Raw genomic sequence first — 17,109 nt, 5'->3', positions numbered from 1 at the left:
TGGCAGTTTTTTCAGCACTTTTGCCTTAGGCATTTTTGCAATCAGGCATGTTAGCACCTCCTGGCTTTAGCAACTTTGCAGCCTTACCTTATTGCCTCAAAGCTTTGGCATGAGTCTGCACTGTGGCATCCTTTCAACTCCAAACATACTTGCTTCACAGGTTTTCCTTGGGTTTTTCTTGGATGTCAGCAACTGCCCTGACCCTAGAGGGGGAAGAAAGACTGATCAGCAAGTTCAAACAGTGTCTGTGCAGCAGAAAGATGTCTATCGCAAATGAGCACATTCACTACATCACCTGCCAAATATTGCACATGCTCAGGTGCCATGAGAAATTTTTCCAGGCCTTCTTAAAGATTAGTCCTGTAAATCTTCTGAGAGCCTGTGAAGATTGTCTGGAGAAAACTCTGGCAAACTTCATAGTCCCAGATTGTACGACCACTGTGTCTCCATACTCCAGTGGATATAGTTTCCATGATTAAAGTATTTTCTCTTTCACTTCTCTTCTGAGCCAAGAAAACCCATCAGATAGAGATGGATGTTGAGTTTAAGGGCTGGTAGTTCAGGGTGACACGTGCTGATTCAGTAGGTGAGCTGTTTTCCACAATCACCGGTAGACACCCACTTGTCCTTTGTACTGCCCCTACTAAAATACTCCTTTTTTAGGTGGTATCACATCTTCTTTCCATTGTATTGAGGAAAATGAGTTTTACAAGTCCTAAACCAGAAGAATCCATGATGTTGAGTGTGAAGGTTCTTGCCAGGTTAATCTTTGTTTTCTCCATCTATTACTCTGAAAGTCCTCATCAGCAACTGCCTTCAGTGAAGGCCCGAGTTTAGAAATGCTTTGATTTGTGAATTCATAATTGTCACCTGTTATGTCCTGAAAGTTCTCTCTCAAAGACCTTTGCATAGCTAACTCAGTAATCCAGATTTCAGCTCACCAGAAAAGTGGAAAGGTGAAAAAATCAGTTGATGCTGCCTAAAACTATGAGACTCCTTCCTCTATAGCTGAGGAAGCCGGGCTAGGGCTTTCCTAGCAATTTAGAAGCAATTGGCTTTTCCAGTATATTTTAGTGGGTGTTGGACCTAGAATCTGTTTGCTTGGAATATGATTGCAGATTCTCCAGAAGAAATTCATACAAAGAAATCATACAAAATTAGCAGGAATTTTCCTGTCATTGTTTGCCCAAGGAAAATGCTGTTCCTATCCAAATAAAATGAGCTTGCGGTTTATTTACTAATCAAAAAAACTATGGATGTCCTCCATAGAAAAGAATCCTTGAGATATTTTAAAGTGTGATTTTTCTGAGTTTTCCTTTTCCAGTGGATATTTTGCTGAGATGAAATTTGCTAACAATTGTAACAATATGCAGAGAAAGAGGGAAAAAAACTTTTTTCCACATCATGTGTAGTGTACTACACATAAAAAGAAAAAAAAGGCAAAGTAGAAAGTACTGCCATGACTTCAATAATCAGAATCTTTCCTTTAGCATCTAAGAAATGACAAGTAAGAAAGTTTTAATATAGGAGAGGATTTTTATTTGCATTTCTTAACAATAAGGGTGGTTTATACTCCACCTGGTGTCTTTTCTCACATCATCTTTTATGGGCTTCTCTCAGTGACAAGTACCTTTGTACAAAGGTTTCCTCCCCCCCTCTCCCCCTTCTCTGGTTCTAACTCTCTAGCAGGCTTCAGCATACAAACACAATGGGAGCATTGAAAGGAAGACAGTGGGACACCTCCTTTGATCTTGTGTTCTAATAACTTGTGTATGTTTGTGTCCAAAAACAATGTTCCAAGGCTGTGAGGACTGCTGCTGCCGAAAAGAATACTCATCACAGGGGCGGTGGAATAGTTAAACTGTATTCAGGAGAGTAAAGTACTGGCCAATAACGTAAACAACAGACTGTAAACTCCACTAAAATGCTTTGATGACTGAAGAGAGCCCCACTCCACAGCTGACAACACAGACATCATAGGTCTGTTCAAAGCATGGCACCGAGGGTCACCATTAAATCATACAATTCCCTATTACTTTTCATATCCATTCTAGAGGATACTCACTGCACATGGACAAAAGAAACATGTCTTGCATTAAAGCAAATGGCTACTGTCAGATAAGCCAGCTGAGCTCCTCCACTCTGCTGCTACTTGCTCAAAGTTGTTGGGGTTTTTTAAACTGTAAGAAGCTGGATTTCTGTTTTCATTTTTCATTTTGTAACTCACTGGTGCTTTTCTTTCTGAAAAAAGGAAAAATTATTGCTGGAAAAACAATTGGCATGGGAACAAAGTAGGACCAGTCAGACCTTACACACAGAGCACACTGCTTGTGTAGAAGTCACTTCTGACAAAGTGGCAACTCACAGCAAGGGGTGGAGGAAGGAGAAAGTTGCTTGATCACTGTCTCATTATTTACAGCTATGTTGACAAATCCATGATCTTTGCGAAGATAATGTAAGAATCAGAGTCTGCACTTATATTTTGTATTTAGGTTCCCTCTCTGCAGTATTTTCAGCATATTTGAAACTACAGACTTTGACAGTCACCCAGGCCTGATTTCCAATATGATAGCATTTGCAAAACTCTCATGAAACGTGAAAGGCTTGAATTCAATGTATGGTGGTTCAGCGCAGCACTTCTATGTTAGTTTTGCTGGGTTTTTTAAAAATAAACACAAAGTTTATTGAAGTTCTGTTTCTATAGTAAACAGGGTTGGTGCTGTGCTTACAAATAAGTGTAAGAAGTGTTAACTTAATAAATACCTGAAAAGTATGAAAATGTTAATAAAACTACCTTTTAAGCTCTGCATGAACTAGAACAATTCCAAAGTGTTTTGGCAAACACTTATAACTATATCATACTGGGAAAGAAAACTTTACTCTAAAAACTCTGCCTGGACCACCATGTCACTGTACAAATCTGGCTCCAGTAGCTTGCCACAAGTATTTTGTCATTCTAAAAGAAACTTGGCTATAAAAGAATGCCTTCTTTGGAACATTAAGATTCAGCAGAATAAGCGAGCAGGTTTTTCACACGTTGTTTAAACGCTGAGTCATTTGTTGCTACTGTTTTTCCCCACAGGTATCCTGTGCACACCAAGGAGTGGTGTTGGTACAAAGCCTGTGATGCAGCAGGAATACAGAGGCTGACACAGGTGAGGGGCTGAGGCACAGAAACTGCCCTTCTCCACTTCCCTGTGTGTGTTTCTGCTCTGCAGTACCCAGCAGAGCCCAGCTGCCTGTAGCCCTTAGACAGTCTTGGGGATAAATTACCCAGAGTACAACAGAAAGCTCCAAACTGTGAACTGTTGAGCGTGGTCCTGGCTCAGTGCTCAGCCTTTGTGCAGCTCACCAAAGTTGTTGAATCAGAAGCAGACTCGTTTCAGGCCCAGACCCGGGCAGATGCAGGCACACAGCAGGAGCACGGAGCGTGTCAGCACTGCCCAGCACAGCACACGCACACTCCGGGTGATGAGACACAGACAGGACCCCGTGTGCAAGGAATTCCTTGCGAGGAAAACAGAAATCAGTTCAACTATATTGAGGCCACCAGCACAGCACACACAGCTTGATCTAAATTATCCTTGCTGTTTACATTCTCTAAACTTTGCTGTGGAAATTAACTCTGTTTTCAACATTTACTTAGTTTTTTCTTACAATGTGCATCCGAAGGAACCACAAAACTGACTCATATAGATAAGACACTATCTTAAATAAGCTTAAAATCAGTCTTCTTCACTTATACTTGGAAACTTCTGAAGGACTGGCAGATGGACAGATACAAAATGACCAAGTAAACTCTGAACATTTAATTTATACTTCTCTGCTTTTCTTTTACCATTAACTATCAGTGCTACAAGACTCTGCTTCTACCAAACACACTGCACATTGATTTAATTTGTGTTCTCAATACATGACCTCTGCAACATTTTGTTATGGCATTAATGACCAAATTATTGCATTCAGATAGGCTGCATTAGTTTGAATGAAGATAACCCATGGAGATCCACTTTGCTGCTCTGTTCTACTTTCTGTGTCCTTTTACATTGTGCATTTTCAAATACATGACAGAAGCTACAGGAATTCCGGTATTTGCATAAAACTAACAAGCCCTCAATTCTTCTGCTGGCATTCATAATTTTGCCATGGTGGTTTTGAACTAGTGCCAGACCACGTCTAACCAAGGCAGCATTTCTGCCAGCGTCCTGCAAAGGCAGGGCACATCATAGCAGACTTTCCCTTTTGCCTCTCTTCTGGCAGCCAAAGGGCAGACAAGTGAAAGAACTCAGGCACATAAACCACACACCCTGTACTTCCTCACAGCCTCCCTTGTAGAAGGCTCTTGCAATATCTTAAGAAAATCTTTCCCTATAAGACTCCTTCAGTATCATGAGGCAGGCATAGGACTGTGGCTGGGTCACTGCTGCTGATACCACATTCACACAGTAAGAGAACAGTGTCTTATTTATTAATCCAAATTTAGATTTTAAAAAATACAAATTCCTGAACATATACTAGGTAGAATTTATCTTCCTCTACAGTCAATGGAGAGAAATGGGTGATTCATGTGACCTATTTTATATGTCTCTATGAAGTTGAAATGAATCATCTTCTAAAACTACCTATTAGGACATGATTTGTCTCATCTTAATATAGACATTTTAAATAGGTCAGATGAACAGGTTATTCCCCCTCTCTTGGCTATAAGGGGAGACCAGGTGACCAGATCCAGTGAAGATATTGTAGATAGCTGAAGTTGGGTGAGATGCATTCCACTTTGCGCACATGGAGCAAGACTTTAACGTTCTTTTTCTCCCTGGTCTTGAAGGGAGAGGTGACTTCCCTTTTTTTAAACACAAAAAGAATACTCCTGCACGCTATGCACTGTAAAACACTCAGGAGATCAGAGGGAACAAAATGCTACTGTGCTGGACAAGGTTCAATTAGGATGTACAAAAGCACGAGAGATCTCAGCTCTGTCACCGTACAGAAGACAGTCGATGTGTAGGTTACAGGTGTGTTAAGGCCATTCTTGTATGTGTAGCTGTGGGTCTGTGAAATGTTTCAAGGAGTGTTTTCTGTTTCTGCAAGGAGTTAGAATGTCACCACAAAAAGCTTCTTGCTGCTCCGGTCCTAGGGCTTGCTCTGATCAGCCCTCTTGTGCAGAAAGATACTGTCCAGAAAAATACTGTGACCAGGTGAGCCATTCCCATCAAGCTCAAGCAGACAAACACATGCAAGAACAGCTATGCAATCTCTGCTCCTCTGGTACTCCTAGCCAATCAAATAGTGGGAGTACTGTAGCTTGCCTGGGCTCAAGGAAGGCTTGGGCAAACCAACATAAGGGAAATCCAGTGACAGTTTCTAAATAAAGAGAAGTCATTTCAGACTCAAGAATTCCCTGAACAACAAGTTGTGAGGGACTGAGAGATGATGGAGTCAAAGCGTCATGATATGTTAACCCTATTGTATTCTTCCCCAGGCATCTGCTTTTGGTCACTGTTAGAGACCAGTGCCCTATTCAGCAGTTCTTGATCTACCTACCACAAAAAAATAAAGGGGATCATGAGTGTTTCAGACCAACTGAAGAAGTTCAATTAGTGTAGTCCCCATAGAAGAGAGGAAGAAAATTCTTGCACTGAGTTCAACTAAGCAACTGAGCTGGTCTGGAGGCTCCATACTGATTTCAAGAGACTCATGAGGTACTATTCAGTCTCTTCATGTCTGAGTAGCTGTACAATAATATCCACATTATTAAAATAAAATCTTGTTTCATAAGACAGTTTCCTCATATGTTCTGAGTATTTCCTACTGAGAGTGGGAAGGCATTAATAAAACTGGATTTAAAATTCTACAAATCAGCATAAATCTCTATGGAAAAAGAATATACTTCAGCTCTTCCCTGCTGTTGGATTATTGTTGAATACCCTATGGTTCTCCACAAATTCTTTTCTGTAGCACAAACCAGTGAGACGGATAATAGAACTTTTGTTTGTAAATTCTATATTCTCTTTACTATAACGTCTAATATTTTAATAGCTCATCTTTCACACAATGGAATCATACTCAGAATTATGGCACCCTGGCAAATATTTAAGGAGTTTAAATGTATCAGTCTTAAATCAGGCCAAACAGGACTAACAAGCTAAAGCTGACATAGGCCCCCCTCGGTCATGAACGAAGAGGTTTAGCAGTGTTTGGCTGCCGTTTGGTTCCTTGGTGCCACCTCCAACTGATCACAAGGCTCCAAGCCCAGGGTTCAGCCCACCTGCCTGTGCCTTCATCCAGACCGTCCTCCATCCCTCTGTCAGCAAGGATGGTACTGTGTTAGACACTGTCAGAAGTTTTACTGAAGTCAAGATGAACGACATCCTCTGCAACATCCACCTTTTTTACAGAAAGATTTGCCAGGGATTATTTCCCCCCTTCATAATCAATGCTGAGCGCTCCCAGTCACCTTGTGTCCTAAGTAGGCTTGGAAATGGGTTCCAAGGTGTTTGTCCCCTTGCCTTCCCTGGGATCGGGGTGAAGCTGGCTGGTCTGTAACTCTCAGATTCTCCTTTTTGTCCTCCTTGAAGATATGTGTCACATTTCCTTTATTTCCGAAAGCCTTTCCCAATAGTGGTGACCTTTCAATGATAGGTGAGAGCGGCCTCACAGAGATACCAGCCAGCTCTCCCATGAGTGCATGCCATCAGTTCCCATGGACCTGTTACATCCAGCTTCTTGGAGCACCCCCTAGCCTGACAGTTTTTCACTGAGGGTGAGTCTTCATTGCTTCAGACTTTCTCACTGGCCCCACGAACCTGGGCTGGCTGAAGGCTGGTCCTAGCAGGAGAGAAGCAGCTGAAGAGTTCTCTGAGCGCCTTGGCCTTCTCTGACTCCTTTGTCACCGAGCCCCCCCTCATTCAGCAGCAGACCCACATTTTGCCTGTGATACACTTGCAGAAGCCCTGTCTGTTGCCCTTCCCAGGCCTGGCCTAATCAGACACCAGCTGGGCTCTGCCTTTTCCAGCCCCAACCCCACATTTGCCTGGGTTGCTGGAGTCTACAGTGTGGAACACGCCTGAAGTTTGTGTCTAGAGCCAATCTCAAATTCAATGTACCAGCCTCAGAAGTAAACATGGAATGGTCTTTTGTGTACAAACTGGCAGGAGACTGATTTTGCAAGGACCACAAACTATCCCAGCCATCCATAATTTTTACTTCAGCAATTAAAAGAATCCAGATGTGATTCTCTGCATTGGTTTAAAGAAAATTAGACAAAAGTAAATATTACAAGCAAATAAAAGAGTTTCAAACTGCTACAATGGTCCAAGCCTTTGTCGTGCTCACAGCTGGGATCAGAGATGTGCACAAAGTAGGTTTTCTGCTATGTTGGAAATTCCACAATTTCTTTCTCCATTCTAAATGAGGAAAAAACTCTTTTATTTATTTTCATAAATTTTTAAAAGTTCTTTTTAGGTTTAAACTGATGGTTCTGATTTTTAGGCTTTTCTTATTACAAAAGAGTTTGTCTTCTTAATTTTAAACAAGGGCTAAAAATCTACTTTACAAGGTCACAATGTTCTATTCCAAAAATAAAAAGAACTTCTGTTTCAAGTCTATTCAAATATTCCACTCCAATATTTTAATACATAGAGCACTGTCAAAAGTGAAACATTTATATGGATTGCCATTTTGCAACGAAGAGCAGGTCCACAATAAATTTTCTGACCAGTTGCAATTTGAAATGTGAGAGAATACGGAGATTATGTTTACAAGCTGCTTTGTATTTTCAATGGTATTACTTATCCCTTTCATCTCCTAAGAGCAAGGATGATTCAGAAAAACATGATCAAAAAATTCAGGTCCTAGATATAACAAATACAGTATTTTTAAATCTTATTTTAAAGGTTTAAGATATCATCTGAAAAAAACCAGTTTCTAATTCTGATTAATCTGACTCTTTATCGACCTAGGTTCATCTTCCCAGAGATTTTAGTGAGGAAGGTACACTTTCATTTCAGAAGAAATTCCATGTCTCTATTTCAGTTTTGCTGTAAAGGAAGAACATTTATTTCTGTCAGTTTCCTTTACAGCCATACTGCAGGGTGCCTCTGATTATGCTAAACATTTGGGCCAGTTAAAGCCAGTTAGCTTTATTTTATGTGTTTTTATACTGCAGATTTTTACATTTCCTTTGTTAGGACACCAGGGCTTTTTCACCACATGAGATGCAAAAATTAATAATACTTTGTTTTGCTAATCCTGAGTTAGCAGTCACAACATACAGCGTCCAGCCTGACCCTGAACAAGAACTCTGGGCCCATCAGATATTCCAAATAGTACAGACATAATTCTATTTAAAAGATAAAATAATATAAGAGAAAACAAAGCAAAAGGAATCTTAAGCATGTATATTCCTCTTTAGGCTTCACAACTGAGCAGTCCCTCTGAAGCCATCACATTTCATTACAGTGGAGCTTTCTGGTCCAACCCTGTACGTAGAAAAGGCAGCTGCATATCCTTGAGTTCTTTCCAGCCTGCATTCGGCACAGATTTTGAGTGTAGGATGAGCATCTGACCTTTAAAAAAATCTTAAATTCAGAATATATAAAACAGGCTGCTTAGCCATTCTTCTTATTTCTAAAGGAGATTAAATGCAGTTGAAGAAACTACACTGCATTCAGAAACTGGACCCTTTGGAAGAAAGGGTGACATTTTCTCAGAAAGAAAAAGTCCACAGACTAGGACTTTTCAACTGTTTCAGTATAAAAGAGCCAAATATAAAGAACAGGAAACCATTCTGTACTTTCAGAATAATGTGAAAAAGACAACCCAAGAGAGCTTTAATACCTGAAATGCTCTTAAATCCTAAAGAAAGACTTTTTGTAATACTATATCAAAAGGGGAAAGGGAAATAGCCCAACACAGTGCTTTCCTTTTTTCAGCATGATATGGATGTGGAAAGTATGTTAATTCCCGTATTCTCAAAGGAAAACAAATAGCATAAACAGACAGACAGGAGAGGAAGAGAGCAGTATGTTTAAAATAATAGAGAAACCCACCACTCATTTAAGCTGTTAGCTCTGGGAAGGCTCAGGCTGTGTGTCCAATCACAGGACCTACAGTTTATGTCAAGGCTTGTTTCAGATGCATTCTGCACCAACTCCACCAAACACAAACACAATTAGAGCATTCAGCATCAGACAGTAGGAGATCCCCTTTGATGTTGGGATAAAATGAGGATATGCATGGTTTTGTCCAAAATGACAACCATCCCAGGTTTACTAATGGGTATCTAATAGAAAAAGAGAACTTTATGATGCTCATTAATTACCAAACTGTCATGTGCTTCTGGCAGAAAGAAAGTAATCCTCTTCTCCAGATTAGACAGCCACCACAAAGGACTTCAAAGAACTTTCAGTCCCCTCCCCTGAGAGCTGCCTTGCATAAACCTCACAGCACTAACCGTGCAAATTAAAAGAAGGGAGCAGTTGACAAACCCTTCCTGATACATGCGCAGTCTATTGCTGTTGGCAGTTCAGACACGAGCCCTTATTCTGCTGGCAGATGTGCACATTCTCTATACAGAAAACGTGCTCTAAAATTCACACAAAACTTTACAAATTGTCAGTAAACAATGCTCTCCATTCTTGCTTTCAAACCCGGAGATATTTGCGCTGAAGATCCTTTGGCGGCAATAAAAATTCTTTTTCAAGAACATGAAAATGTAGAAGAAATACAGCTGAAAGTCTAGTTCTCAGAAATTTTCCTCAGATGCTGTTCTTAATAAGGAGCAGCTAAAATATGCCTTTTTCTGGCAATTTGCCACAATGGGTATAAAGGGCTACAGAAATCATCCAATATGAGAATGGATGTGTGAGGGAGCATGAAGCACTTACAGTGATTCTCCTCATTTAAATGGTCAGGCATTTATGGAGTTGGAGATTTTGCCTTCAGCACAAATTCCTTCCTTCCCTTGCTCTTACATTTATATAAACTCTTTCTATGTAGTTTTTGGTTTTTTTTCCAGAGACTGAACTACAGACTTCAAAGTAGGCAGTACATTTCACATATTTATGATTGTCACCCAAATACATGTATTTATGGTTGTTTTCACAAAGGTCTGAAACAGTGATAAAGTCTGAATTATCTCTCAGGAGGAGTGACGGGACAGGTACTTGTGATGTTTGGATGACACGTGAATTCCAGATGACAGGACTCTGTTCCCCAACATACTTGCCTTTTGTTTTCTTTATTTACTCACGTAAATTCAAATCACTTTACTGACAAGGTGAAAGACAATGAGCCCCATTATGGTTATCCTGAATATCCTTATTCAAAGCATCCCAAGCAGCATTTGGTTAAAGCTATGTGCCTTGGTCTTGCTGGACAAATCAAATATTTAAAAGGTGCCCACAAATTTTATTTTAAAAAATTAATTCAAATTTTCATTTAAATAAGGTCTTTCTCCAACCAGTTTGATGGACATTTTATAACAATGATTGCCAAAAGCATACTGCTATCCAAAATAGGACTGGATTTATGTTTAATAAGAACATAAGAGTCCAGGGGAAGTAGTGCTGAGTGAGAAATAGTTCTGAAATAAATAATCATGGGGACCATCAAAAACTCTTCCTTTGTTCATACCACTTTTCAAACAGCACTCCTTTGGTACATCCTGGTGAGCCTATTCCAAACCCTAAACACTTTGAAAGACTCCCTCCTTCCCAAGTAATATGTGTGCTACTTCTCAGTTTGATTTTTAAATAGTGACAGCATACCTGGGAGAAAACAGGTTTAATTTTCTTTCTTTTTTTTTTTTTTTTAATGAGTGATTTAAATCCTTGAAAACTCTGGGGTTGCATCAGAAACATGATGTATGCTGAACATGGACTGTCTTTGAGGATCAAAAGCACATTTTCTGATTGTCTCTACAGTTAAACTCTTCATTATTGTTTTTACTCACTAAACATGTTTTTTCTAGAGTATTCTTTTTCTATATTAGTAACTGCTAAGGGTCCTAACATTTCTGAATTACTATGGGCAGAACCTTGACTTTCCTATCAGCTCTCCAAAAAGAGCATTAAGAATGGACCCAGTTATGCATAAGAAAATAAAAATGTAATATTTGAATGAGAGACTGTCTGTGTTTGGTCAGTCACAGAGAAGCTGCCTGGCAGATGCCAGCTCCAGCTCTCAACCATGGGAACCAGCAAGTGCCCTACACTGAGGGAAGGACAAGCACTGCTCACACTGAGAAATCAAATCACAACCACTAAAATAGTACCATTGTATTGTGCTCTTGATGCCACTACCTGTTGCTCTCTCTGGTGTGAAGTCATCAAAAATTATGTTAAATTATTAATAAAGACAAACCAAGTATTTGATTAGTTTGCAAGTTTAGCTAAAGATGATCAGAGATGTAGGCTGAACAGCCACAGGATTTTCTTTTCTACCCCTCTTTAGAGGTTATTCACTACAGCTGAAAATCCAGTGCTCATCCTCACCTTGTACTTGCAATTCAGCTGATGCAAAAAAGCAGGACATAATCTTTGACACAACATCCTCTGTTAAGAACATCCTCCTCCACCTTCTTCCCCAAAGATAGCCAAGAAACTGTAGTTTCTTCAGCACAAATTCAAAACACAGCCCTGTACCAGCCTCTCTGAAGAAAATTAACTCTACCCCAGCTGAAACCAGCACAGAAACAGAGTCAGGAGTGAGGCACTCCCAGCTCAGTGTCACAAGCACCCATTTCTGAGGCAAGTTCTCTCCTGGCAGGTGAACAGAAGTGATGCATTCATACTCCTTCCCCCACCAGGCATTCGTCTGTGATTTTTGTCCCAATAAAACCAAAATCACAGTTAATTCCTGAATGGATATATTTCTGAGGACACACCAGCTTCCAGAATATGCCCACAAAAATGTGGCTCCATTTGTTGTCTCTTTTCTCTAGTGAATTTTAATGAAGAATTCTTGTTCCAAAATTCACTGGTTGGCATCAGACAAATAAGTAATTCTCCTGAATATGAGATAATTTCCATTAGTTTTCCTCTGGTTAAGTGACAGTTGAAAGAAAAGAAGTCCTGGGAAAATTTTGGAATAGGATGATCCTTGCAGGAAGAAGTTGAAGTGGTTTCAATCAAAAATGCAATCACAGGGGAGTTTGAACTGAATTTTTGTGCTGCATTTTCAAACGTGAAAGAAGCAGTGAAAGAACAAATGAAGGCACCAAAAAGAAACCCAAGGCAAACACACAACATGATCTGAGAAGAGATAGAAAAAAGAGTTTTAGGGTAGAAGGCTGGATGGACAAAGGCCTGGGTCTGTGAGTGCTGTTATTAATCCCAGCTATGCTCAGGGAAACAGGGCTCAGTGCATATTCTTTGTGACCAAACAGATTTGTCCCAGAGAAACAATTCACTCCATAGCCAACTTCTCCTCCTAACAGAAACAAGCTAAAATTGGCAAGCCCTTTAGGTCAAAAAGAGATTAGTGGTGTTAGCAATGAGATCTGAAGTATAAGCACAGAAATTTCAAGTTGCTGTTCCTGCTCAGCCCAAGTGCAAGCTCTGGCATTTTTTCAATTCAATGTCAAACTCAAATGAATGGCTCACAGGACAGTCAGAAAGAGCAGGAAGGGTTTAACAGTCACCTAGTCTGATCTAGCACCAGTGATGGTCCAAAATTTTTTTGCCTCCAATCATTCCAATCCAGGACCAGCCCTTGATGTGCTGGAACCAACCAGCATGAGGCATAACTGGCCACAGCATCACTAAGATGTACAAGTCAGGAGGGACTAAGACCCCACTTGAACTGGCAAAGAAAATGAGGAAATTTGTATTTCTGGCATATTCAAGAACTTGTAAGGTCTTCCAGGATAAACAGGCAAGGAACCAGTTTACACACACTCAGATGCATCTGGACTTGCCGATCAAGATCAGGGGAGAAAAGAAGCAACAGTTATTCCAGGAGGCTGTGGATTTGCTGATAGAACTTGACCCTTTCCCTTTTCCTCTCAGCAGTGAACTTCACAGGAAGGCAACTGGAGCTGAAAAAGATGCCAGCTGATTGCTGTGAGCTGAGACAGCACAACTGGGAGCCTGATCCCGGGAAAGCAGAAGTCTGAGGTGTTTTGAGATGTTTCTGTGCAATTTCTACGGCAATCAATTCAGTTGGTAGAAAAAGAGTAAATGAGAAAAACTAAAATATTAAATGAAGTAATTAAACCTGCTGGCATGAACAACTTTCCCCTAAAAAGAACTGGCCAAGTCCCCAGATGATCACAGATACACAGAAGTTTAAAGAGTGTAGGAAGCTGATTTGTGAATTTGCCAGAAGGTGAAAACTTTGGCATAGTTTGGATGAAAAGGAGGAACCCTTTTAGTGGTCAGCAAACTGTAATTGGGCAGTTGTAGGAGCTCATTCATCCCTCCCAAACACACAAGGTAATGCACACACAAGGACTGCTCCTTTTCTAGTCTGCCCTGAGTTAAGTTTTTACAGAGTGAGCCCAGAGTCCAGTGATGGAGGCTGAGCCTGTAACAGAACTACAAGTGGTGCTTTGGAACAGGGAATGCTCATAGTTCCATAGTACTCTATCTCCTGGGTATAGATTTTAGTTCAGTAGGACATTTCTACTTGAATTTTCAGGAGAACAAATTTATGATCTGGGGAAACCATGTATTGCTGCCATAGTTTTATAGATTTAACACAAAGGGGCTTACATATAGGGATGGCAATAATGCTTTGTCCATTATTACTGTGCTCAAAAATCAGCAAATGCTCTCCCAACCAGAGCAACTACCAGGTAATGACATCCAAACAAAAGTACATAAGACAAAAACCAGATGTCTCCTTGTGCCTCTGTTAACTCCTGTTAATATGCCTGAAAGAACTGGGTCATCAAAAGCATGAGTACACCCAGAATTTATACAACTCACAAAGTTCCCACTTCATTGACTGGAACAATGGATTTGTTCTTTCAGTAATAGCCTACAGGGTGCTGAAATACTTACCTGAGAGGGATGCTGTATTGGAACAGAATGTCACAGTGAAATCATCTGGTAAATGAAGCACTCCACTCCAGCATGCAGTTCTTCTTCAGATAGTCATGCTTAATGCTTTTTCCATCACAGAAGAAAATCCTGGAATTTCAAATTGAAATAAAGATGTGGGATATGGAACAATGTACAAGTTACTACTGGGCCTTTTGAGACAGAAGTACTCTGGCTGAAGCTGTTGCTATTATGAAGTCTCTAAGCTGCAAGCTGACAAACATCCATGTTGTGTGTTAGTTTACACTGCCCTGATCATGGGTTTTTCTAAATGACTAACAATTAATATTTCATGCAATCTTTTTTTTTTTTTTTGAAGCTGTTTGTTCATTCTATTATGTGATTACAAAACAAAGACGGACCTACAGCAAATATAAGGTAAGGTGTCCTTTCACAAAGGAAAGAAGATATCAATTCTGAACCTCTGCAAACAAAGGCAGAGTGGAAATGCACCTGATTTGCTAGTCCCATATCTAGAACAAACATTTCTAGGACACTTGAAAGTTTTGTATCTTTAAGACAAGCACTCACACAGTTCAGACATGAAAAAGTTGCTACAATATGGGGCCTCTGCCAAGGGACTAACACCTCACAATATGTGGCCTCTGTCAAGGGGCTAACACCTCACTTGCTTTACAGACAAGTAACCTCCATTTCCTCTTCCATTTCCTTCTTATTTTCAAAGCCTTCCCAAAAGTTGTAGCCATATGAAGTGATAACAGTGATTCAGAGATACAATGCTTTAGGTCCTGTTTTCATCACAGGAAAAAAACCCACATGCTAATCTTAATTAAAGACTAAAGCAAGTTCACACTGCCCATGCAATGTTCATTTTCCTGCTACAATACCATACCATCTTGCCCTGCCTGCATCTACTGTATTCCTTAAAAACATCTATGAATCTTAAAGAAGAGCTTATGATTATTCCAAATAGCTTTAGCTAGCAAAATATAGAGCATGAGCTCATCTTTCCATAGAGCATGATGGAAAGAAGGGGAAAACCAGTTGGAGGTAAATGGTAAAAAAGAGTCATCTGTACTAATGAACTGTGCTGGAAAATAATCTCAGTTGATTGCACCCCAGTCTTACTCAGAAGCAGGTCTAAACAAATTCTGAAATTATGTGGAAGGGATTGTTGAAGTTGCCTAAGCTATTTAAGAGCCTAGGATGTGTTAGAGTGAAGGTTCTATACTGGATTCAGGTATAACATGCTTGGGATGAAGCAATGAACAGCTTCACAGCAGTAATCCTGATTGGAATCCCAGTATTTATTATGAGGGTCACATGTTAAAGTAGGGCTCTTGAACAAATGGAAAATGTTAGCTCATGATCAGATAGCAGATACTTTCATAACAGGGAGAGATCTATGGTTTATAAGGCTCCTCACGTAGGTCACTAAATGGGTGATGGGAAATAAGTTAGTCATGCTTACCTGAAGTGTTAACCATAGAAATGCTTCCATAAAATCACAAATTACCCATCTGTCATCACTGGACACTCCCTAGGCTTGAAAGCATTGCAGCAAGTATGCAAAATGCTGATGCCCACAAAGACTCCAGATGAGTCTCTGGTGTACCCAGCCAATGACAGCCCCTAACTGTGGGGGCATAATAACTGATCTTGAGAGGATTATCAGAGCAAATAAATTTATTGCCAGATTATATTTGATGATATAAAGTTTAAAAATTGGGAAAATAACTCTATTTACTCTGAAGACTCTTCTGAGGGTGTTTGTATCTTGAAAATAATCCCAATGTTAATGCAAAATTGTGAGTTCATTTGCTATTTAAAAAATAATCAGTATAATAGCTGTTAAGAAGATTTATCTGATGATCCTGTCGAGGGTCAGAACAGCTTATCTGTTCTTAGAACTGTAAAGATAATATTAAGCATGCAAAGGAGCAGCTATGGATCTAGACAAAGCTGCTCAGTAAATCAAAAGGCTCCCCTGCCATGTTACAAAGCACACAAACAGCTTTAGCTCCAGCTCTGCACACACTGACAGCTACTTACATGAATTTTAACACTAGGACACAACATTAAGATGATATTTTCAGAGCAGTATTTTTCCTATTCTGATGCCCCCACTCTCTGGCAGCCTTCTCTGAGTGACTAACTTCCACACATGAGAGAGGCAGAGAAGGCAGAAATGTTGGTGCACTCTGACAATGAGCACTGAAAGCTGGAGTTGGCACCTTGGGCTGTGGAAGAGGTCAGAGCTTCCCTGGTACAGGAAGGGTCCATGCCATGGTGAGTGTGCACAGCACGCATAAAGCCTAAAGCCAGCTATAAAATAAAACTCCAATTTAACCTTCCTCTTGAAATCTCAAGATGCATATCACAAATAAATAGTTACATATGGAGAACATACACTTCAAACCAGAAGTTCTCCTCGTGCCTCTGAAGTAGGAATTTCAAGTTTCAGCTTTCTGAATGTGAGCTGATAGCCAAGTGAAGGATGCGACCAGCAGTTCAACAACAGCTCAGCTGTGTCATTTTCTGACCAGCTTCTCTTTTTCTACTCTACAGTAAACACAGTTGACAAGGCCAAATATGTAGAACACAGGCACACAAAAAAACCCAAACAACAAATCAAAACAAAACTAGTGGCTCCATACCCACAGGGGAGAGCCCAGTCTGTTCTCTTGCAACCAATGTTGGTTATGAGAGGAATTCCCGGGAAGGCAAATTTCTGTGAGAGAGAAGTTCTGCACAGCAAATTTCTGTGAGAGAGAAGTTCTGCACAGCAAATTTCTGTGAGAGAGAAGTTCTGCACAGCACAGGCAGGGAGCTCTGAGAGGCTGGGCAGGGAGGGTGGGCATTACTGGGGTCACATCTCATGCAGGAAATAAGGGACAAAGGGATCAATTGCTAGTTGGAATGAGAATTAAATCAACCAGAAATCAGCAAGGGGGGACAGGGCAGATGTAGAAAGTTAAGACTAGTGGTGTTGTTCTGGTGATTTAAGTATGGATTGCAGTATCTAAGACTTTCAAAATAAAAAGTTTATGAACTAAAGGACTGCAAATAAATTTCTGTATTTTGTGAACTACAATAAGGTGAT

This window comes from Motacilla alba, chromosome 11 (genome assembly GCF_015832195.1).
Source record: "Motacilla alba alba isolate MOTALB_02 chromosome 11, Motacilla_alba_V1.0_pri, whole genome shotgun sequence".
NCBI classification, from domain to species: Eukaryota; Metazoa; Chordata; class Aves; order Passeriformes; family Motacillidae; genus Motacilla; species Motacilla alba.
This window is presented reverse-complemented; position numbering follows the sequence as displayed.